The following is a 25,258-nucleotide window of genomic DNA, read 5'->3' as shown; positions in this document are numbered from 1 at the left end:
AGGTGCTTCTCTATGCAGCGACTGGGCGTTACTGTTCGCTGCAGTGTGCTGGCTTCTCACTGCAGTGGCTTCTTTTGTTGTGGAGCATGGGCTCTGGGGTGTGCGGGCTCAGTAGCTGTGGCACGTGGGCTTTGTTGCCCCATGGCACGTGGGATCTTCCCAACCATGGATCAAACCCACATTCTCTGCATTGGCAGGCAGATTCTCATCCACTGTGCCACCAGGAAAGTCCCAGAAGTAGAATTTTTAACCAGGCTCATGGTTGGCTGCATAGAATAAAGCCTACATTTTTAGTCCTCTTTTTCAAGTAGATGTCATCATGGAATTAAGTTCTGATCAATAAGGTGTAATCTATAATCACTTTGAAACCTCCAGGAAGTGTCCTTGAAGGGAAAGGGGCTTCTCTTCTCTTTTCCATTTCCTCCTTCCTGCCAGACAGAATATGGATGTATAAGTTGGAGCTGGAGGGGCCATGTGGGACCATGAGGTGGTCTTAACAATGGAAGCCTGACACCCTAAAGAGCTGAAGCATCTCTTGAGTATCTATCTCTGGAATTTTACACTTAAGAAAGAAACCAACTTTTATCTAATTTAAGATGTTACAATGCTGATAATTTATATTTTTTTCTGTCACTCTTCAGATCAGATCAGATCAGTCGTTCAGTTGTGTCTGACTCTTTGCGACCCCATGAATCGCAGCACACCAGGCCTCCCTGTCCATCACCAACTCCCAGAGTTCACTGAGACTCATGTCCATCGAGTCAGTGATGCCATCCAGCCATCTCATCCTCTGTCATCCCCTTCTCCTCCTGCCCCCATTCCCTCCCAGCATCAGAGTCTTTTCCAATGAGTCAACTCTTCGCATGAGGTGGGCAAAGTACTGGAGTTGCAGCTTTAGCATCATTCCTTCCAAAGAAATCCCAGGGCTGATCTCCTTCAGAATGGACTGGTTGGATGTCCTTGCAGTCCAAGGGACTCTCAAAAGTCTTCTCCAACACCACAGTTCAAAAGCATCAATTCTTTGGCGCTCAGCCTTCTTCAAAGTCCAACTCTCACATCCATACATGACCACAGGAAAAACCATAGCCTTGACTAGACGGACCTTTGTTGGCAAAGTAATGTCTCTGCTTTTGAATATGCTATCTAGGTTGATCATAACTTTCCTTCCAAGGAGTAAGCATCTTTTAATTTCATGGCTGCAGTCACCATCTGCAGTGATTTTGGAGCCCCAAAAAATAAAGTCTGACACTGTTTCCACTGTTCTGTCACTCTTAGTTGAGCTTAATCTTAACTGACATCATAGTCAAATATATCAGGAAAATTCTGCATATATTTTCTCCTGCATTACTAGGAGATATTGGCATTGTTGTTGCTTGTTGTTCAGTCGCTCAGTCATGTCTGACTTTTTGTGACCCCATTTACTGCAGCATGCCAAGCTTCCATGTCCATCACTGTCTCTCCCTGAGTCTGCTCAAACTCATGTCCATTGAGTCAGTGGTGCCATCCAACCATCTCATCCTCTGTCATCCCCTTCTCCTCCTGCCTTCAATCTTTCTGAATATCACAGTCTTTTCCAATAAGTCAGTTTTCGCATCAGGTAGCCAAAGTATTTGAGTTTCAGCTTCAGCGTCAGTCCTTCCAATGAATATTCAGGACTGATTTCCTTTAGGATGGACTGGTTGGATCTCCTTGCAGTCCAGGGGACTCTCAAGAGTCTTCTCCAACACCACAGTTCAAAAGCATCAACTCTTTGGTACTCAGCTTTCTTTATAGTCCAGCTCTCAAATCCATACATGACTACTGGAAAAACCATAGCTTTGACTAGATGGATTTTGTTGGCAAAGTGATGTCTCTGATTTTTAATGTGTTGTCTAGGTTGGTCATAGCTTTTCTTCCAAAGAGCAAGCATATTTAATTTCATGGCTGCAGTCACCATCTGCAGTGATTTTAGAGCCCAAGAAAATAAAGTCTGTCACTGTTTCCATTCCCAAGTGATGGGACCAGATGCCCTGATCTTAGTTTTCTGAATGTTGAGTTTTAAGCCAGCCTTTTCACTCTTCTCTTTCAACTTCTTCAAGAGGTTTAGTTCCTCTTTGCTTTCTGCCATAAGGGTGGTGTCATCTGCATATCTGAGGTTATTGATATTTCTCCTGGAAATCTTGATTCCAGCTTGTGCTTCATCCAACCTGGCATTTCACATGATGTACTCTGCATATCAGTTAAATAAGCAGGATGACAATATACAGCCTTGACCTACTCCTTTCCCAATTTTGAACCAATCAATTGTTCTAACATGCCCAGTTCTAACTGTTGGTTCTTGACCTGCATACAGGTTTCTCAGAAGGCAGGTAAGATGGTCTGGTATTCCCATCTCTTTAAGAATTTTCCACAATTTGTTGTGATCCACATAGTCAAAGGCTTTAGCATAGTCAATGAAGCAGAAGTAGATGTTCTTCTGGGATTCTCTTGCTTTTTCTGTTATCTAACAGGCATTGGCAATTTGATCTCTGGTTCTCCGCCTTTTCTAAATCCAGCTTGTACATCTGGAAGTTCTCAGTTCATATACTGTTGAAGACTAGCTTGGAGAATTTTGAGCTTTACTTTGCTAGCATGTGAAATGAGTACAGTTGTGTAGTAGTTTGAATATTCCTTGTCATTGCCCTTCTTTGGGATTGGCATATAAAGACTTTTAGAAGACATGCAGCAAAATGATATTTTGAATTTTGTTTAGTCCTCTCTTCCCCAGTGCTTTTTTTTTTTTTTTAACACACTGCAAGGAGAGTTGATTTCCATCTTATTATTACACAGTGGAGGCCCCTGAATATAAATATAGTAGACTTTCATAGCAATACAACTTTGCTAGTTTTGCTGCCATTTTAACAGCTAAGATCTCATATCCATCATTCATATTCTGATGAAGACGTAACTCCGTACTTTGTTCGGGGTGCTCTTTCAGGTGCACATTATGCCACCTGAATCCTAGGAGCAAAGAGGAGTGGGAGGGTGATGCTTCCACAGCCTGAGTTAAGGCATTGCTTAAATGATTAAGTCGTCAACAGACATTTTAGACATCTATCTACTGAATTCTGCTAATTCTGATGTCAAGAGCTTGTATTGAGCTTATATGCATGTGTTTCTATAAAAGGTGGTCTCACTGTCTAAAGTCTATTTTTGGATCAAGAGGAATTAATGGATGACTTTATCATGAGCTGCAGCTGTAAGTCAGTCTGGTAACATGTCATCTAAGCGATACTCAAATTACAGTGTTGAGACTTAACCTCAGTTCTTCAATAAATATAGCTTTAGCCAGACCAATAATACATTTTATTTGAGGAATTTTAATATCTGGTGTTATAGAGAACAATGTCTTTAAATAGTTCTACCAAGTGCAGTGAAGTGATAGTCACACAGTTGTGTCTGACTCTTTGTGACCCATGGACCATACAGTCCATGGAATTCTCCACGCCAGAATACTGGAGTGGGTAGCCGTTCCCTTCTCCAAGGGATGTTCCTGACCCAGGAATTGAACTGGGATCTCCTGCATTGCAGGCAGATTCTTTACCAGCTGAGCTACCAGGGAAGCTCAATAGATCCACAAGCTCATCAATATAACTGTTAAACTAACGTGAAGGTTCCTTGAGGGCCATGACGAATTTTTCTCTTTGGCGCATTCAGTGACAAGCATGAGGCACAGAACAGAACTCAGTTACCACTAAGCGGGATGTAGGGGAAGCACCTGGGTTACCTTAACAAGCGCAAAGGCAGTTTTGTTACAAGCTCTATTTCAACATTTTGTTTCAACAGTGCCTCCTTTTCTCTTCATCAAATGGTTACGATATTTTCTTTTGACACTGTACAGAATCTGTTTTGGTTCTTCAATACTTGAGCCAGTCTGGATGCACATAGACATGAGAGGCAGGAGCATTTTGAATTACTCTGATGTACAAGTATTCTGTAATCTGATTAATGTAAATATCATACTGATGTTTTTAAAGCTGTTAAGACCAGAAGTGCATTCAGAGTGCTCTGCCGTATAATCTGTCTGACTCCCATACCTGGGGTGGTCCTGAGGAATGACAGTTTGCCTTCCTACATTTTTCTGTAAGGATAACATTTTATGTCACAGAAAAGTTTGTTTGACTTTACAGTGGGTGAACTTTGGGCATTATCTCTCTTGGAAATAATGTTTTATAAAAAGGTGTTTTTAAATAGTTTTTATGTTTAAAAAGATTTTTTTCTTTCTTTTGAAAAATATTTCTTTATTTATCTGTGCCAAGCGTTAGTTGCAGCATGAGGGATCTTTATTTGTGGCATGCAAACTCCTAGTTGCAGTAGTGGGCTCTAGTTCCCTGACCAGGGATCAAGTCCAGGCCCCCTACATTGGGAACACAGGGTCCCAGTCACTGGACCACCGGCTCACCAAACAAACAAACACAGTCTCAAAGAACTGCAATTTTTCTTGGTTAATTCCATTAGAGAAGGATGCTGACCTTAATTCTTCCTTATTGAAGGAAAGGCTGCTTTGGTTGGGTTCTGCAGTAATTGTTAGAAATATCATTGAAGGTAAGACCTTTATTGGGCTTGGAGAACTATATGAAAACACTCTCAGGTAGTTTCTGGAAATTAAATAGAGATAATCTTGCCTAAACTATACCTGCATTTGAAGCGATTATACCATTGGGCTTAGGGTATATTTCTATGGGTCATTCCCTGTGAAAATTCAAACTAGTTCAGGGTTAAAGGGCTTTCCCCTCTTGCCCATGTAATCCGTGTTTCAACTTCCTTGTTATAGTCTCAAGAGTATTTTATGATTCTGAAACAATCATTTTCAAACCTGAGTGTGCATGAGACTCATCTTTTTTTTTTCCCAAGATTTATTTATTTTTGGCTGTGCAAGGTCTTTGTTGCTGCAGGTGGGCTTTCCCCAGGTACAGCAAGCGGGGGCTCCTCTCTAGTTGCAGTGCCCGGGTTTCTCATTGCCATGGCTTCTCTTGTTGCTGTGCGTAGCTTCATAAGGTACAGCACATGGGCTCAGTAGCTGTGGCACAGAGGCTTAGTCGTTCCGAGGCACGTGGGATCTTCCCAACCCAGGGGTCAAATCCATGCCTGCTGCATTGGCAGGCAGATTCTTTATACCAGTGAGCCACCTGTACCGAGCTATTACATAGCTCCAGGACTAGTCTTAGACCGCTGTAGAACTAGACGACCTGGAAAGGTATATCAGACAGGACACCCAGCTATGTTGTTTTCCTAATTAAATGTCTACATTTTTTCCTGACAATCAAAGACCTAAATTTCCTTTGTAGTAAAATGAGAGATTTGGACAAGCTACTTTTCAGACCCTAAAGTTCCAACATCCCATTACTTTGCTTCCTTGGCCATTATCTGTATGTGTGAGTAAAACTCATGGAATTATTTTGCTGGTATGTCAGAACTATTATAGCCATGTGTATTAGTTAAAATCAGCCATAGCTATGAGTGCATCTTCATGTAATCTCTATCTAATAATGAAATCAAACACAAATTCTGCCTCTCTTCCAGTTACTTTTAAGGTCTCTGTGTGTATATATACTTGTAAATGAAAGTAGAACGTAAGCATAGTTGGTCTCCATATTTTAGTTCACTGTCTCTACCAAATGCTCTATAGACTACCCTAGTAACATTGTCAGTACAAAGACAACATTGTGTAGATTTCACAGGGACTTTGAGAAGTGATGAATCAAGATTTCTCTAATTCTTTTTAAATTTACTTCTTTTCTCCTGTGTTAGACTAAGCTCTACACTTTGAAGCACTGGAGAAGAGGGACAGAGCCTCTTTAGCTTTGTAATTTAACACATGTTTTTTGAATGAATAATTAAGCTACCTTTCCTTTCTCTAAACATAAAACCCAAATATCCTAAAAAGCTGTCAACCTACTGAGTTTTCCTAAAAGCTACCGTATTTGAGGGTGTGAAATCATGAGTAATGATTATGATTATGTACAGCTGATATTTTTTGAGGGTAAATATTCTGCTTTGTAGATGTTATCAGGTAAAACCCCATTCAGTCTAGAAATCAGCATGAAAACTTTTTTATTCAAATTTGTTTATTTTCATTTGAATTGTCTCACTTGAACTAAAGCAATAATCCTGATGGTAAGACATAAAAACAATCACATTTCTTTGTTTTAGTCTTTCTTTTCTTTCATCCTAGTCATTTCTGTAGAAACAGAGACCAAAATGACTGGATAGCATTATGGAGGGTAAGAATTTCTGGTAAGAATACACCTACACAAATGTGCTGCAGGAAGTAGAAGTCCATACCTGTTACCCTTGTAACTTATGAGTTGATGAGTCATATAAGAACATAGGACTACTGCTACTGAATGTTGAAAATTTATGTCCCAAATATGTTTTTCTGCACCAATAACAAAACATGGATTCAAGGGGCAAAAACATTAAAGGCATAGATTTTATATACATATACATTTATATTTGTCTATACAGATGTACTGGGGCTACCCTGATGGCTCAGCAATAAAGAATCCACCTGCCAATGTAGGAGATGCAAGTTTGATTCCTGAGTTGGGAATATCCCCTGGAGGAGGAAATGGCAGCCCACTCCAGTATTTTTTTCTGGGAAGTCCCATAGACAGCAGAGCCTGGCAGGCTACAGTTCATGTATAAAGAAGAGTCAGGCAGGACTGAGCAATTGAGCACTCACTTACACAGATATACACATGCGCAGAGGTGGTTGCAAGTGTTAGGTAGTTAGAATAGGAAACAGGAGTCCAAAATGGCGGTGGCTAAAAGACAAGGAAGGGAAAAGCCAGGAAATAGAACAAAGGAAGGTCAAAGGAAGGTCCGAGGACCACAGTGAGGACCTCAGGTAGAACAAACAGCACTCCTGGCTAGCCCAATTTACAGAGGGCAGGCCCAGGGTGGAGGAAAAAAACATATAAAAAGAGGAGCCAAAGGGCCGGGGCTCTCTCTCCCCCGCTCATGTGCTCTCTGTCTCTCTCTTTCTCTCTGTGTCTCTCTCTGCCTCTTCTCGTTTTTTGGGTCGGCATCCCCCCACGCCTCGAGGATGTATTTTCCTGCTATTTTCTAAATAAAATAGAGCTGTAACACGGAACTGTAACACTGATCTAAGAGCTATAACACGGTCTGTCCAAGACCCGAGAGCTATAACACGGTCTGTCTGAGAGCTATGACATGCTAAGGGCTCTAATGTCTGTTGCTTCAAATTTTTGTTGAGACAAGACAGAACCAGGGAGAGTACACTCTCCTGACACAAGTAAGGTGTGGGAGGTGGACATGGAGGATGAGATGATGAGAAATGATAATGTTAATGAACACCTTTTATGTATGAGCCAAATGACATTCATTCATTAGTTTTATCATCACAATAAATGGTTTCTAGTAACACCATTTTACAGATGAAGAAAATGAGACTCAATAGAAAGTAGAGCCCAGTTTTGAAACAAGTTTTACCTGATTCCAAAGCTAATAAGACATATGACAAGACTTTGCCTGTTGTCCCTGGACTGCAATGGGTGTTCTAGCCAAAAGTCCATATTCAGTGAGTATGTCCATGTTTTAAAATCAGATTGCTGCCTGGAGCCAACCACATTCTGCCAGAGCTTCAGGTAGCAGAATTGCTCCCACCACATGTCTGATGCACCTTCCACCTCTGCTCCCCTCCCCACAACCCCGTTCCCTGGCAACTAAGAGGACTCAGAGGGAGGAAAGTGTGACTTTTCCTCTCCTCAGAGCTAATGGAAAGGGAAAGGGGGGAAAAAAGAATTTCTTCTAAAGGTTGAGGGCCTGCAGGAAGAGAGAACCAACATTTTTATTCCCATAATGGAATTTAGTTCAAAAGTTGACATGTTGACCAGTATGTGATCTGAATAGGGGCAAAGAGATTTGGGAAGAGAGGGCATAGTGACATCCAAGGACCACTCTACCTGTGACCTGTCCGTTTCCATTAGAGGATGGATCCCATGTGACTGCTGACCTCACAGTTTGTGAAAGGTGAAAACCAAGGTTATGGTTTGGGGTAGTGCCCGCAGTGTGTGTATAGGTGCGTTTTGGAGAGCAGGATGATGGCAAAGAGGCACACGCATTGGAAGTAAATGCCACAACTAGGGGTCACTGAGAATAGACGGCTAGACCTGGCCAGGGCCTAAGCGAGTTGCACCAGAATAAGCTCCCTCCCCACCACGTCTACAAGGGATGTTGGGGCCTCTTCATCAGCTATGTAGACACTGAACAGAAGTGTAGTCATAATCAATCAAGAAGAGGTCTGCAACTCTGCCCCTCCCTCCCACCCCCACTTGAAACGCAGCTAGAAGAGGGAGGAGGAGATGGATACAGATGGAGCCATGGTCCCTTCAGGCAGATCTTGCCTAAGCTGGAGGAAGGAGATGAACTTTGAATCAGGTTTGAGAATAGGATTAAATCTGAAAATGCCAGAATTAGACTGTGCTAATAATCAAAATAGGTTGAAATTTGTAAAACTAAACCATGCTGAAATGTTATTAAAGAAGCCAGTACTAGAGGGAAAGATTGGGGGGATGGGGTCATTTGGCACAAGATCCAGGAGAGTTTTAGGAAAATAGAAAACTTTTGTATTTATATGCTCTTCCGAACAAAAGGTCAGCATCATCACCAAACCATTTTTTTCCTCTCAAGTGATCCTGGTAAAGGTAGTGAGACAGAGGCATATCTGTAGCACCTCAGGGCCCGTCTTAAGACATCCCCTAAGAACTGAGGCTCCTCAAAGCTGCTAAGAAAGTGTAGCTATTTCTCTTAGGTACTTACCCCGTAGGTGTTCCTGCCTCTGTTGAACATCCACCTCCCATTAATCTGACTTGATGAAAAAGTTCCTGGCTGCCTCTCTTTATCACAGATCTGAGATGGAGACTGAAGCCCCCAGCTCCTCTGCAGGACCACTAGATCAAATGCTTTAAAATACTCTCAGATTCAGGGAGTCTTGAATCTTTAAATGGAAGGTTTAGGTATTGTGCGTTTGGAAGACATGCCACTCAAAAATTTGCCCTGCTCTCCTCTCCCTGATCCAAAACCCCCAAGTATTCACAGAGATACCTGTGTTTTTAAAGAGCAGTCAGTTCAATCGCTCAGTCGTGTCCAACTCTTTGGGACCCCATGGACTGCAGCACGCCCGGCTTCCCTGTCCATCACCAGCTCCCGGAGTTCATTCAAACTCATGTCCATTGAGTCAGTGATGGCAACCAACCATCTCATCCTCTGTCATCCCCTTCTTCTGCTGCCTTCAATCTTTCCCAGGATCAAAGTCTTTTCAAATAAGTCGGTTCTTCACATCAGGTGACCAAAGTATTGGAGTTTCAGCTTCAGCATCAGTCCTTCCAGTGAATATTCAGGACTGATTTCCTTTAGGACTGAAGGAGCAGTATCTATATCTAATTTAAGTTTGTTGTATCAGTGACCATTGTGGTAGCTTGCATCACTGCCTCCCATTCACTACACCTTCCTGTGTCCATATCTTTTGCCACAGACCTTACAATTCTTCCCTCTAAGGGAGCAGAGTATATTTTCCCATCCCTTGACCTTAGATTTAGTCATGTTATTTGCCTTGAACAATGGAATGACAGGGAAATGAACCCAGGCTTAAGAGGCATTGAATATTGGCTCTCACAGACACATGAGTCATGTAGTTTTTAAGCCCCTGAATTTTGTGATGGGGTTTATAATGCACTAAAAAATCACAACAAACTGTAGAAAATTCTTAAAGAGATGGGAATACCAGACCACCTGACCTGCCTCCTGAGAAATCTGAATGCAGGTCAAGAAACAATAGTTAGAACTGGACATGGAACAACAGACTGGCTCCAAATTGGGAAATGAGTACGTCATGGTTGTATTTTGCACTCTGCTTATTTAACTTATATGCAGAGTACATCATGAGAAACGCTGGACTGGATGAAGCACAAGCTGGAGTCAAGATTGCCAGGAGAAATATCAGTAACCTCAGATATGCAGATGATATCACCCTTATGGCAGAAAGTGAAGAAGAACTAAAGAGCCTCTTGATGAAAGTGAAACAGTGAAAAAGTTGGCTTACAACTCAACATTGAGAAAACTAAGATCATGGCTCCAGCCCCATCACTTCATGGCAAATAGATGAGGAAACAGTGAAAACAGTGACAGACTTTATTTTGGGGGGCTCCAAAATCACTGCAGATGGTGCCTGCAGCCATGAAATTAAAAGACACTTGCTCCTTGGAAGAAAAGTTATGACCAACCTAGACAGCATATTAAAAAGCAGAAACATTGCCAACAAAGGTCTGTCTAGTCAAAGCTATGGTTTTTCCAGTAGTCATGTATGGATATGAGAGTTGGACTATGAAGAAAGCTGAATGTTGAAGAATTGATACTTTTGAACTGTGGTGTTGGAGAAGACTCTTGAGAGTCCCTTGGACTGCAAGGAGATCCAACCAGTCCATTCTAAAGGAAATCAGTCCTGAATATTCATTGGAAGGACTGATGCTAAAGCTGAAACTCCAATACTTTGGCCACCTGATGCGAAGAGCTGACTCATTTGAAAAGACCCTGATGTTGGGAAAGACTGAAGGCGGGAGGAGAAGGGGACAACAGAGGATGAGATGGTTGGATGGCATTAGCGACTCAATGGACGTGAGTTTGAGTAAACTCCGGGAGTTGGTGATGACCAAGGAAGCCTAGCATGCTGTAGTTCATGGGGTCGCAAAGAGTCGGACACGACTGAGCGACTGAACTGAACTGAACTGAAAAAACTAACTGATACTATCATTTTTCTAGTACAGTGAAGAAATGTGGTAGAATTTAAACAAGGTCACTGTATTGAAAGGCGATGAATACCCCTCCCCCCAACACACACACACACACACAGACACACACACACACACAACTGCACACACACACTGCTTCTCTGCCCTGTCTCCTCCTACAAGACTGTTTGAGTTCATGGACTTGGAGTCCACTCTGCAGTCTCTCTTTCTCTCTCTTCCTCTCAGACACACTTGAACCTACTGTGCTCTTGTTTCATACTTGCAAAGGCAACAGGAAATGCCACTTCAGTCTTATACCTAAGATGGGGTCTCCATCACAGATGACCCAAAATCTTATAACAAGGAAATTTGTTTAAATGCTTGTGCAGATCAAAAAGTGCTTAATTTCACTCATTTGGTTTGATCCTTGTTGGAGACATCATCAGTCAGATAGCTAAAGGGGACCAGGGGGAGCTAGCATTTAGAAGTCCTAAGACCCAACCCCTTCTGTTCATTATTTCTGTTGCAAAATTATTCCTGTATTCCAACTGAAGAAACCTGGGCACTCTTGAAAGCAGCTTCTTTTTGTGTCTTGAAAGGAAAATGCTTACATTTCACAATGACTCATCTTTTGGAAGAATCTCCAGTTCTTTCTTGGGAAAGAAGTAGTTATATTTTGTTAGAAGAGGGACATAAAAATTGATTTTGGAGAAACTAAAAGTGGTAGTTAAAAGCATATGTATATTGCATTTCTTTAAAAATCACATAAAAATACATTAACTTATTCTTAGTTCAGAACTCAGAGATTTAATGGCTCCCTAATCTTAACTTCAACTGATACCAACTTCAGTTCAGTTCAGTCGCTCAGTCGTGTCCGACTTTTTTCAACCCCATGAATCGCAGCACGCCAGGCCTCCCTGTCCATCACCAACTCCCAGAGTTCACCCAAACTCATGTGCATCGAGTTGGTGATGCCATTCAGCCATCTCATTCTCTGTCGTCCCCTTCTCCTCCTGCCCCCAATCCCTCCCAGCATCAGGGTCTTTTCCAATGAATCAACTCTTCGCATGAAGTGGCCAAAGTATTGGAGTTTCAGCCTCAGCATCAGTCTTTTCAATGAACACCCAGGACTGGTCTCCTTTAGGATGGACTGGTTGGATCTCCTTGCAGTCCAAGGGACTCTCAAGAGTCTTCTCCAACACCACAGTTTAAAAGCATCAATTCTTCGGCACTCAGCTTTCTTCACAGTCCAACTCTCACATCCATACATGACCACTGGAAAAACCATAGCCTTGACTAGATGGACCTTTGTTGGCAAAGTAATGTCTCTGCTTTTGAATATGCTATCTAGGTTGGTCATAGCTTTCCTTCCAAGGAGTAAGTGTCTTTTAATTTCATGGCTGCAATCACCATCTGCAGTGATTTTGGAACCCAAAAAAATAGAGTCTGACACTGTTTCCACTGTTTCCCCATCTATTTCCCATGAAGTGATGGGACCAGATGCCATGATCTTTGTTTTCTGAATGTTGAGCTTTAAGCCAACTTTTTCACTCTCCTCTTTCAATTTCATCAACAGGCTTTTTAGTTCCTCCTCACTTTCTGCCATAAGGGTGATATCATCCGCATATCTGAGGTTATTGAGATTTCTCCCAGCAATCTTGATTCCAGTTTGTGCTTCTTCCAGCCCAGCGTTTCTCATGATGTACTCTGCATGTAAGTTAAATAAGCAGGGGGACAATATACAGCCTTGACATACTCCTTTTCCTATTTGGAACCAGTCTGTTGTTCCATGTCCAGTTCGAACTGTTGCTTCCTGACCTGCATACAGGTTTCTCAAGCGGCAGGTCAGGTGGTCTGGTATTCCCATCTCTTTCAGAATTTTCCAGTTTATTGTGATCCACACAGTCAAAGGCTTTGTCATAGTCAGTAAAACAGAAATAGATGTTTTTCTGGAACTCTCTTGCTTTTTCGATGATCCAGCAGATGTTGGCAATTTGATCTCTGGTTCCTCTGCCTTTTCTGAAACCAGCTTGAACATCAGGAAGTTCATGGTTCACATATTGCTGAAGCCTGGTTTGGAGAATTTTGAGCATTACTTGACTAGCGTGTGAGATGAGTGCAATTGTGCAGTAGTTGAGCATACCAACTTACTCTAGCACAAACTCAAGACATCATTTTCTGAGAGAACTTGGACATTCTTCAATAAGATCACTGTTTTACCTAACATTAGTCTTTTCTTCAGTTAAAACTTTATTTTTTCCTCATTCCTCCAAAGAACCAAATTATTTAGTATAGACATCAGGCCATTCTATTTATTACTAGAATTTCCCTCTTAAATTTATTGAAAGCCATTTTTCTCCATAGTCTGTGTCTAATAAGAACCTCATGAGCTATATGTATACATATAAAAAATGTGAGTTATCATTTTCCCTATCAGTTTTATAACCAGTAAAACATACTATGATAGTCATATATTTTAACTATAAAAATGTATTAAAGTTTTTTTAAAAAGTTGGCTTAAAGCTCAATATTCAGAAAACGAGGATCATAGTATCTGGTCCCATCACTTCATGGGAAATAGATGGGGAAACAGTGGAAACAGTGTCAGACTTTATTTTTTTGGGCTCCAAAATCACTGCAGATGGTGACTGCAGCCATGAAATTAAAAGACGCTTACTCCTTGGAAGGAAAGTTACGACCAACCTAGATAGCATATTCAAAAGCAGAGACATTACTTTGCCAACAAAGGTCTGTCTAGTCAAGGCTATGGTTTTTCCAGTGGTCATGACTGTGAAGAAGGCTGAATGCCAAAGAATTGATGCTTTTGAACTGTGGTGTTGGAGAAGACTCTTGAGAGTCCCTTGGACTGCAAGGAGATCCAACCAGTCCATTCTAAAGGAGATCAGCCCTGGGATTTCTTTGGAAGGAATGATGCTAAAGCTGAAACTCCAGTACTTTGGCCACCTCATGCGAAGAGTTGACTCATTGGAAAAGACTTTGATGCTGGGAGGGATTGGGGGCAAGAGGAGAAGGGGACGACAGAGGATGAGATGGCTGGATGGCATCACTGACTCGATGGACATGAGTCTGAGTGAACTCTGGGAGTTGGTGATGGACAGGGAGGCCTGGCGTGCTGCGATTCATGGGGTCGAAAAGAGTTGGACACAACTGAGCAACTGATCTGATCTGATCTGATGAGATTTTCTAGCCTTCCTTTAATGTAACTGGTATTTTTTAAAATGAGTTTAAATCTATGTATCATGTCTTACATATGGTCCAAATATCTGTTAAGGACATGGTGACACCTCACCTCTAGATGGAGAAGGCAATGGCACCCCACTCCAGTCCTCTTGCCTGGAAAACCCCATGGATGGAGGAGCCTGGTAGGCTGCAGTCCATGGGGTTGCTAAGAGTCGAACACGACTGAGTGACTTCACTTTCACTTTTCACTTTCATGCATTGGAGAAGGAAATGGCAACCCACCCCAGTGTTCTTGCCTGGAGAAACCCAGAGACAGGGGTGCCTGGTGGGCTGCCGTCTATGGGGTGGCACAGAGTCGGACATGACTGAAGCGACTTAGCAGCAGGAGCACCTCTAGATAAGAATTATCCTGAGCCAAGAGCTTAAAGACTAAGTGAGGTCACCTTGTGAGTCAACTGAGGACCTCTGAAAAGCACTTTATTTTTTTTTTTTTTCATCCCAACTACATTGAGATTTTAATAGTATAACAAGCTTAAAGCTAGAGCACTGACTCTCAAATGGTAAAATTATAGGATTTGCAATATTCCCCATGAGAATGAATTTAAGAAATGCAGGAGAGTCCTTCATCGCCTGAGTCCATTTTTACATTTCAAAGATGACTACATGAGGCTGTGATCTCTCTGACAGCAAACCCAAATCTTATTTTTATTGATTTCAGTACATGGTGCAGCCTCCAGCAGGTTATAGGTATTCAATAAATGTAGACTAGATGGTCTTAAGGCCATGTCAGATGTATAAAAATATTTCCTAGCCCACACCACTGCTCCTAGATACAAATCTAAAACCATTTATCAAACACCTGGGAGAAGGGAGTTAGAAGAAATAAAAGTACTTTTCTTTAATGTTGAGGAGAGAGGGTGTAAATTCCCTTTACTTCAGTTCAGTCGCTCAGTCGTGTCCAACTCTTTGCGACCCCATGAACCGCAGCACGCCAGGCCTCCCTGTCCATCACCAGCTCCCAGAGTTTACTCAAACCCATGTCCATCAAGTTGGTGATGCCATCCAACCATCTCATCCTCTGTCGTCCCCTTCTCCTCCTGCCCTCAATCTTTCCCAGCATCAGGGAAAGATTGACTTTTCCAATGAGTCAGCTCTTCGCATCAGGTGGCCAAAGTATTGGAGTTTCAGCTTCAGCATCAGTCCTTCCAGTGAACACCCAGGACTGATCTCCTTTAGGATGGACTGGTTGGATTTCATAGAAGAAGGAGGATTTGAATTGAGCTTCCCAAGGCCAGGGTGGCAGGATCACCCTGAAAAGCACTTTAAAAACCCTCTCAGGAATGCCATCCTTTTACACACTCTTGAGTGGTTTAGGATTAACATCTCCACCCCTCAAGCTGTGCCCGTAGAAGCTACCACCTCTAGCCAGTCAACTGTACAGGTCCTAGCCTTCTCTGTGGAAGGTAGAGAAAGGAGGCTTTGGTGCCATGGGCAGCTGATCTTCCCCTGTGTGGAAGCAGCTCATCTGCTCTGCTGCAGGAGAGCCCAAACATTCTGAGAGAAGCAGGGACAAGCAAGGGAGAGAAAGCTCAGGCTGAATTTGATCCTGGCTCCATGCGTCCAGCAACTAGATACCTGTCTGCACCCCTCAGTTACAGAAGTGACTCAGTTCTCTTTAAAACACATCAAAATATGTCTCTCTTTGAATTATAGAAAGAGAGGATGTGTCTAGAGCCTAACAGTACTTTTGGTCACTCCATGAGTGCTCCAGTGTCATGAGCCACCAGCTGTCAGGGAGCCAAGGAGGGTGGGCTTCCAGAGTCAGGCAGCCCCTAGAGAGTGCAGACACCAACACGCACTCTCCTGAGATGTCCATTCTCTGAGGCTTTGGGGGGAAGCAGGGATGCCATCGTTACCCTGCTGCTGCTGCTGCCAAGTTGCTTCAGTCATGTGCAACTCTGTGCGACCCCATAGACAGCAGCCCACCAGGCTCCCCCATCCCTGGGATTCTCCAGGCAAGAACACTGGAGTGGGTTGCCATTTCCTTCTCCAATGCATGAAAGTGAAAGTGAAGTCGATCAGTCGTGTCCGACTCTTCGCGATCCCATGGACTGCAGCCTACCAGGCTCCTCTGTCCATGGGATTTTCCAGGCAAGAGTAATGGAGTGGGTTACCACTGCTTAACTTTCACCTGTTTCTTTTCTTTACAAATTATAGACAAACTACTATAGTGATAGTTTACAAGTCATAGGAAAATCTCTCTTGCTGTTTAGAGAGCCTGAAATGTATTATAAATATGAAGAAACCACCAACTAATAAATATTTCAATATTAAACTAGGACTTTCTTATTGTTACTATCAACAATATTAACAGACAAAAGTAAAACACCCTGCCCTTTTGGGGCTCCAAGGACAAAGAAACATGCATCCAAGGAAGCAAAATGAAACCAAGAACCCATAGATCCAGATGATTTGTCTCATAAGTGTGTGAATGCATATATATGCATTTATAAGTATGTATACACTAATGGCAGCCCACTCCAGTATTTTTGCATGGATGAAGGAGCCTGGCAGGCTGCAGTCCGTGGGGCTGCAAAGAGTCGGACACTCAGTGATTGAGCACGCATACACTAATCAACAAAAATGTAATAGGGATTATGTGCATACAGCTCCTTTTTTAATGTTTGAGCCCTTAAGAAGGTGGCTCCTCATGCTGACAGCTTGATTGAGGAGAACTTGGGGAGAAATTGTGCCACACTCTTAACAGGTTTTTATGTTTTTCATCCATTTATATAGGAGCTTCCTTCCAGAACTTGTTTCTTAACAAATAATGGCAGAGTTTACAGGGTGTACTTTAAAAATTATCATACATTGTGAATAACGATATATAGTTATCCCTCAGTATCCCTAGGGGATTGGTTCTAGGACACCACCTCCCCGCCAAGCCTTGGATACCAAAATCTGCAAATTCTCAAGTCCCTTATGTAAAATGGCATTAGTAGCATTTGCGTATAACCTATGCACACCCTCTTGTGTACTTTAAATCATCTCGAGGGTACTTATAAGCTAATACAATGTAAATGCTATGTAAGTATTTCCCACATGAAGCAAATTCAAGTTTCCTTTTCTGCAACTTTCTGGAATTATTTTTCCCCAATATTTTCAATACATGTCTGGCTGTATCTGTGAATGATACGGAACCCATGGATATGGAGGGCCAACTCTAAAGAAACTTTATAAGTAAGTGCTCAGTCACTTCAGCTGTGTCCAACTCTTTGTGACCCCATGGACTGTAGACTGCCGGGCTCCTCTGTCCACGGGGATTTCCAGGCAAGAATACTGGAGTGGGCTTGCCCTTTCCTTCTCCAGATAAATGAGTACTTAGGAAATAATAAATGAGAACTAAGAACACACATCAAAGAGACAATTATGTTGCAATGGTATGCAGAGTTTCATTCTAGATAGATAACTGCCTTAATTCTCTGTTTCTCTTGACCCTAATAAAGGAGCTGATGAATGACTGGATTCTAATGAGTTATTCAGTGATTTTAAAAGAGGTGTCCTCATAACGATCAGACCAGTGTCTCAAATTAATTTCTAACTATAAAAATGATGTTTATTTGCCACATTTTGTATATATTTTATTTTTGTAAATATGTAAATAAAACTCTAAGATCCTTTTTATATAGAAGAGCTCCTAGGGAGTAGGATTTAAGATTGTGGCCATAAAAAGCCAAATAATCTGATACGCAGAAATATTCAGGTTTTCCTTTGAAGGTGGCAACAACCTTAAACCCAAGTCTTTTTGTCTGTATTATATGTATCTCCCAACAGTGTGGCATAGACACATTTCCTCCTTCTTTCACAAACGGAGGCATTATAGTGATTTCTTGATATTTCATACCAAAGGTAATGGTAGATTATCTTAAAAAAAAATCTTACTTGAATATGAGAGAAATGCTCTAAAAACTCGGTCTTTGAGAATAAATAATCAACATCTAGGTCAGGAGAACTGGAAACTGTTCAGTTGCCCCACATTTAGCCGGGCTAAGAAAGCTTTCTTGTTACTCAGGTGGTGCAGGGAGTCTGCACGGCACTCCTTGGACAGGCGTTTATTGGCTCATCACTTAGAGAGCCACATATATTATGGGATTATTCATAGCTGGTACATGTATTCATTTTAAAATACTTGTCCAGTTCCTTCTGGGTTAGAGAGAATATCACATTAAGGTGGAAAGAACAAAAAATGGATAGACTAACAGACATGGAAAAAGGGAGCAAGGGACGGTGAAAGGAAAATGGATTCATTATGACACAGGTGTAAAATTCCCTAGTTAAGAACAATACAGCATTACAAATATACATGTAAAGGTATGGTTTGGTACTTTTCCATTAATTTTTCAATTGACCTCTTTGACCTCCTAAAGAAGAGTTTCTGACTAAAAGGGGGTTTCCTCACCACTCAGTTCTTTCTTCGGCTGGTCCTACAGCAAAACAGCGATCCTATATTTGGCCCTTCGGACAGTTGCCATGGAAATGAGAATGGCAAACACTTTCAGCTTTCTGGCTTCACTGTGGGATCCAGCGTAGAACATGATTAAGCTGTCAGAGAACCTCCTGAAGTTAAGTTTTACCTGATAACTAAAAGTTTCCAGAAAAATGGTGACACATACGGGAAGGAAAATAGATTGCTTAACTCACTCTGAAAAATCCCTTTGATTCATAGACTGTCTGCATGATTGAAACATAAGAAAACCATGTCTTTCTCTAATCAGACTCTTCTCAATTCACACATTTGTACCTCAGGGAGCAAGTAAAACCTCCCTGTGCTTGTGTGAGGAGGAATCACATTAACAAAAGGAAAACAGGTCTTCTGAGTGCTGAAGAGACAAGAAAGCAAGATGCTAAATTAGGGATGAGAAGTGACAGAGTAAATGAGAGGGAGGGAATCCAATGCTGTTCAAACCATTTTTAAGGAAAATTAGATATCTTATTTGTGGGGTGGAGGGATGTGAATGTCAAAGAATACTGGTTTTTTATAGCTGGAATCAGAGATGATTGGGAGCTTGAGGGGCTGCACTACAATGGATTTGAAACTCTCTTTGTTCCATTTGTCCCAGACAAGACCTGGCTTCTCTGGGAAAACACTCTAGCTATCACTTTGAACCCATTGAGAAGTTCTGTTCTACATCATTGCCCCCTAGTGAAGCTCTACCAGACAGAGTAAGGTCAGCAGTTTTTATACTGGAAGTAAAGAGGACAGACCACTCCATGTAGTACCGTGACTACAAACAAAAGAGCTGATTTGCAGAGGCCAATAGAGAGCTGCTTGGAAGAAGACTTTCCAGATATTGGCGGAACAGGAAAAAGAAGTTATCATTTGAAAAGATGATGTGCTCTATGTTCCATTTGGGATTGTTTAGTTCTTTTAGTTAGAAATATCCCTTCATCTGTATACTTGCTGGAGAGTGTGTAAATTATTATAGCCACTTTGGAGATCAATTTGGAAACATCTAGAGAAGTTGAAGATGCAGAGTTCATATGACCCAACAATTTTACTACTAGATGACTACTATAGAGTGAATTGTGTTTGCCCAAAATTCATATGTTGAAGCCTTAACTCCCACGGGACTGTATCTGGAGGTAGGGTCCTTAGTAAGTAATTAAGGTAAAATGAGATCATTAAGGTGGGGCCCTAAACTGATAGGATGAGAAGAGGTAGGATCTCACCTCTCCTTCCATCTGCCATGTGAGAATAGAGCTAGAAGTGACCATCTACAACCCAAGGAGAGAGCATTCAGCAGAATCCAACCATACTAACACCCTTATCTTGGACTTCCAGCCTCTAGAACTGTGAGAAAATGAATTTTTGCTGTTTAAACCACTCAACCTACAATATTTCATTACAGCAGCCAAAGCTAACTAAGACAGTGACTATCCTAAAAAAGTTCTTATGCATATGCATGAAGGAAATATATAAAGATGTTCATTAGAGTATTGTTCCTAATAGTAAAAGTAAGGAAACCATCTGACTTCCATTAGAGAAAGAAATATCTTGTTCACATAGCAGAATTCTATAGATCAGTTGAAATGAATGAACAATATTAACATGTACCAATGTAAATAAATCTCAACAATATGTCAAGTAAAAAAATCAAGCTGACAAAAGATATTTATATATGCTATCATGAAATGTTCAAAACACCCAAAATAATAGTTTATAACTTTAGAGGTACATACTTGTTATAGTTAAGGCACAAACATATGCAAGAACTTCTGAGAAGGGAGGTAAAAATGATACTTAAGGCAAGGGGGTGATTTTTGCTATATCTGTAATGTTTTATTTTTCAATATGAAATGAGATTTGTGCCAGTTTCAGCAGATTGTTCACATCTTTCAAATCTAAGTGGTAAATGCATAGTATCTGTTAATTACTTGTGGGTTTCACATATTTCATAAATAAAGGTTGTTTTCCCTTATCATCTGGGTTTCAAACAGTACAAGAGTACATTTTAGATAGATAGTTTTCTTATCTACCTTTTGTATATGCTGCAATAGAAAGCCCAGAGAAGGTAGCTGTCATGACCAAAGTGACCAACTGGTAACTCGAGGATTAGAAAATAGCTGTTTTTTTCTATGGTGTACCCTCTGTCTGTTAATTGTTTGTTATAGGGACAAGGACTCCAACTTGATAATCTAAGCCAGAAATACTCCAAATCCTGTCCAACTATGGAAGGGAATGCTTGAACCCCCTGCACCCTCCCTGTCCTCCAAACCACATTCCATGATCGCATCACCTGTTTTACTCACTCACGGATGTCAGCCCTCCTAAGCAGCGTTCAGATTTTCTAGTTTCAAACAAAAGAATATATAGAAGCAAGATTACTGATCTAGAAATTTTCCAAAGCAATTGAAAGGTTGGTAAATCTAAACATGGATTAACAGCATGAGAAAGAGTGGTCATTATACTGAATTTCTAAATTAATCTAAATAATTGAATTTCTTTACAAAAGAAAAAGGATGACATGAAGAATGCCACAATATAATTCTGAAATAATAAGTAGAAAATATTCAGGGACATTAAGAATAAGAATTGGTTTTTCAACACCTAACATATACAGACCAAAGAAGAAAAAAAAAATCCATTATCAGATGCATTTTATTATGTTTTATGTAGTTGGGGTGAGGAATTTTGGCTGCATTGATTAGGTTGTGTTGACCCACTTCAGACGCTTGATGGTATCCTTTAACCTACATTTCCTAGAAGATAAATAAGTAAATAAAAAAGACTTGGAGGAAGACTGAACTTATTTTGAGAAATAATGACTAAATATGCAAGTTATGCATAGTTTCATACTACAAATTTACCAAAAATACACACTTGGGGGAAAGGTGCTATTACTCACGTACAGTGACTGGGTCACACACACAGACACACACCCTGGGCCAGCCATAGAGAAGAGAATGGTCTCTCATCTTGCTCAAATCAGATTACCTTTTTTTTTTTTTTCCATTGTCTGGATTTTACTGGTTTCTCCAGAGTGTGTTTTCCACAGTATTCTCACCTGTTGCTTCCATCATCAGAGCCCTATCTCTGTTTCCAAAAAAAACCCCACACAACTTAGCCTCCTGTTTATCTGGTTGTTTGAAATTTGTTTTTTAAATTCTATCTTGATAATTAGTATTCCTAAAACATTCTCTTTCTACATGCTCTGTGTCCTCAGGCTAGATGCCTCTGTGACATTTCCCTGCTGGGTTGGAGAACAGATATTTTAACTCTAGTTCTCTGGGCAGGAAGGATGGCCGTAGTGCTTGGGTTAGCAGTGAAAACGTGAAGGCCCTGACACAGTTTCCATCCCATCATCAGACACTTCTCAGAACACAGTAGTTCAAGAGTGTTAGCCAGTGATAGTATGAGGTTGTTACTCGCATTTATAGCGTTTTACTTCTTATATTTTATATGGTTTGATATTTGATTTATCCACAATATATTCCTAAGAGAAGTAAAAGGTATTTACATATTTCTAATAAAATGACAGAAGGCAACAATGTAACCAATGCACCTATATGTTTCCCTGTAATTTTAAAGTTAAAGGATCCCATTCTGGGACATAATTTACTTTGACTGTAAGTGTTCATTTTTTGAAGGGATTGGGGGCAGGAGAAGGGGACGACAGCGAATAAGATGGCTGGATGGCATCACTGACTCGATGGACGTGAGTCTGAGTGAACTCTGGGAGTTGGTGATGGACAGGGAGGCCTGGCGTGCTGCGATTCACGGGGTCACAAAGAGTTGGACACAACTGAGCGACTGAACTGAACTGAACTGAGTTAGTTCTTTTGTATGTTGCTTTTCCCCAAACTGAGTGTTATAGAACTGTGTTATTGAATCTTTTGTTAAGCATGAAGGAAAAAAAGTGTTCCACTCTAAACTGGAGCTAGAAAAAATTAAATGTTTCATTTTGCAAGAGTTCAGAGTCTATATGATTATCCAGCACACAACCCAAGAGACGCTAAGGTAAACAGCGTAACAGTGCCCTTCCTTCCTTTTTGATGTTGTATTGTGGGATGCTTATTAATATTACTTGAACAGTGTATTTGTAAATCCTTAAGCAGGTTATATTGACTTATATTTCTTCTTCTTTTTTTGCCACGCCTTGTGGCTTCTAGGATCTTAGTTCCCCAACCAGGGACTGAACCTGGGCCCTCAGCAGCGAAAGCACAGAGTCCTAAGCACAAGAATACCAAGGGATTCCCTTGACTTATATTTCCAATTCATTTTTATAATAGTTTCCTAACCAAGTTTTAAATGCAATTGCATTTTAAAAACTTTAAATTAGAAGCTTTATGTTCATAAAACTTTACCTCATACACAGCTATGGTGTATAAAATGTAGACATCTTTACCCTCTCCCTAATCACACTCTCCTCTCCTAGAAGTAACCATTGTCAACAGTCTAGTGAGTCCCATTTTAGTCATTTTTTCATGAAATAATTGGGTTCTTACCTCAGATAGAGAAAAATGTTAAATGTCTTCAAAATTGGGTTGGAGGGGGAATTTAGCCATTTTTTAAAATCTTCAAATAGTATATTCCATGGCTTACATTTTGAATAGTGTCAGATTTAGTTTTAAGTGAAACTCTTGACTTTTTATTAACATAAATAACTACTTACCAAGAAAGTATGTTAAATAATAATACAGCTTCTATACATTTTCCCTCAAATTGTGCTAGATAAATTATATCTTTAATTTTGATCTTTCTTTAAATCCTTCACTAATTTAGGTCAAACTCTGAGGATAAGCATATATCAAACCAGGCCATCACTCACCAAACTGAGACAAAACCTCAACGCCCTCTAGTGGAGAGACTGTTCCATGCTCCATTACGTGGGACCAACCCTCTGACTCCCATGGGTAAGAGAAATTTGTGTGAGTTCATTTTTTAAAATATGTATCTATTTTAATTGACTGATGATTGGTTTACAATATTGGTTTGATTTCTGTCATACATCAACATGAATTAACCACAGGTGTACTATATGAGCTCTTAATATTAGAATATTACTTCTTTCTTTTGTTTGTTTAACAAATATTTAAATTTGTAATTTAAAATTTTCTGGTTAGAATGAACCATCACCAAGAACACAAGGGAAAATATTGGGTGGGGGGTGCCTATACACAAAATATCAATAACTTTGTTACTGTAATTAGTCTCTGATCTTCCAAGTTACCTGCTTGTCTTGACTGCCTACTCTTGGCCATATCATGACTCTCTACTATTGAATCTACAAAGAATTAAATCTATTCCTTTGTTTTAAAAAGTTATCTTTTTCTTTGGTTTTATTTCTCCAGATTTATCACTTCTCTTAAGTATCGCTTCATTAATTTTTCCAAACAACAGCAAAAATAACCACTGAATTCGTTTTCTGTTTTTCTCCTAAGAATATGGTTTATCAGCCTCTCCCATTTATAACATGATGCCTGTTCCAAGGAATGATGAGAACAGCAGAGCACAGTGGTTAAGAATAGAAGGGTGGAGCTGGAAGCACTGACTCCGAGTCCAAAGGAGCCATTTACTATCCATATGATCTTGGACTAGTCACTTAGATCCTCATTTTCTCAGTTCCCTCATCTGTAAAATCAAAACGATGGTGACTGTACCCAGAAAGCCTAGGACTTAACTAAGAAAATCCATGTAAAGCCAGTAGAACAGTGCCTAACATGTAAAAAGCACTCGATGACTGTTACTTAATATTGCTATTTCATCAGTCTTATGAATAAATAATAAGGTAGCATGAATAAAAGATTTGAATCCAACCTCTTTTTTCAAATGTGGTTGTTCACTAGTCACCTTCTGTATTTTATATACCTACTAGAATAAAACTATTTTCTGTGGAGAAATATCACAGCATTTATTAATATAACCTCTCCAATTTTTTTATCCACAATATCTGGCTAAAAAACATCAAATAACTAAATGCCACAATTAAAAATAACTATAATAATAAACCTGGGATAATGAAGATATTGAAGTAATCAGACAGAGTATTTAAAATTAAAATAATAAATGGGTTCAATAAAACAGAATAAAATATGAAGAATTTCAACAGAAACCTGGATTCTATTAGATATGGCAGAACAGAGAACTTCTGGCAAACTGGAAAACAAGTAACTGAACTATAGTTTGAAGCCGAGAGAGAATAAGAAATAGAAAATACAAAAAAGAGTGTAAGAGATATATATATGAAGAATAATGATACAGTTTAACATGCATATTGGAGTTCTGGAAATAGAGAGGAAATGATAGTTCAGAAACAATATTTGAAGAAATATTAGCTAAAAATGTTTCAAAGTTAACAAAAGACATTAAACTGCAGAATCTAGCTATGCTATGAGCCTCATGTAGAATAAAAGTATAAAGAAAACCACACTTGGCTACATCAGAGTTAAGCTGCTAATAACAAAGACAAATGGAAGCATCTTAAAGCACTCAGAGGGGGAAACAAAAAACCCACACATTACCTTCAAAGAAGCAGCAATAAAGCATGTGCTTACTTTACAACAGAAACGATGGAAATCAGAACAAAATGGAATGGCATGAAAATGTAAAAGAACAAAAATCCTTCCTACCTTCTCACCTAGAATTGTGTACAAAATAAAAATATTATTCAAAAAAAGAAGGCAAAAATTAAGACCTTTTCAGACAAAGAAAAGCTAAGTTTATCACCAGTAGATGTCTATGTTAACAAATACTATAGAGTTATTCAGGCTTAAGAGAATAATCTCAG

At 40.2% G+C, this 25,258-nt stretch overlaps 1 long non-coding RNA gene across 1 annotated transcript in view; it reads left to right on the top strand.

Moving 5' to 3' along the window:
• The window catches only part of LOC129630141 (uncharacterized), a 45,008-nt gene extending 20,747 nt beyond the window's left edge, over positions 1-24,261 (top strand). The window contains exons 3-4 of the long non-coding RNA XR_008703555.1: positions 23,254-23,384; positions 23,913-24,261. This is a non-coding gene — a long non-coding RNA (uncharacterized LOC129630141). The remainder of the gene's footprint in view (positions 1-23,253; positions 23,385-23,912) is intronic.
• The last annotated feature ends 997 nt before the right edge of the window (positions 24,262-25,258 follow it).

This window comes from Bubalus kerabau, chromosome 16 (genome assembly GCF_029407905.1).
Source record: "Bubalus kerabau isolate K-KA32 ecotype Philippines breed swamp buffalo chromosome 16, PCC_UOA_SB_1v2, whole genome shotgun sequence".
Classification (NCBI taxonomy): domain Eukaryota; kingdom Metazoa; phylum Chordata; class Mammalia; order Artiodactyla; family Bovidae; genus Bubalus; species Bubalus kerabau.
This window is presented reverse-complemented; position numbering and strand designations above follow the sequence as displayed.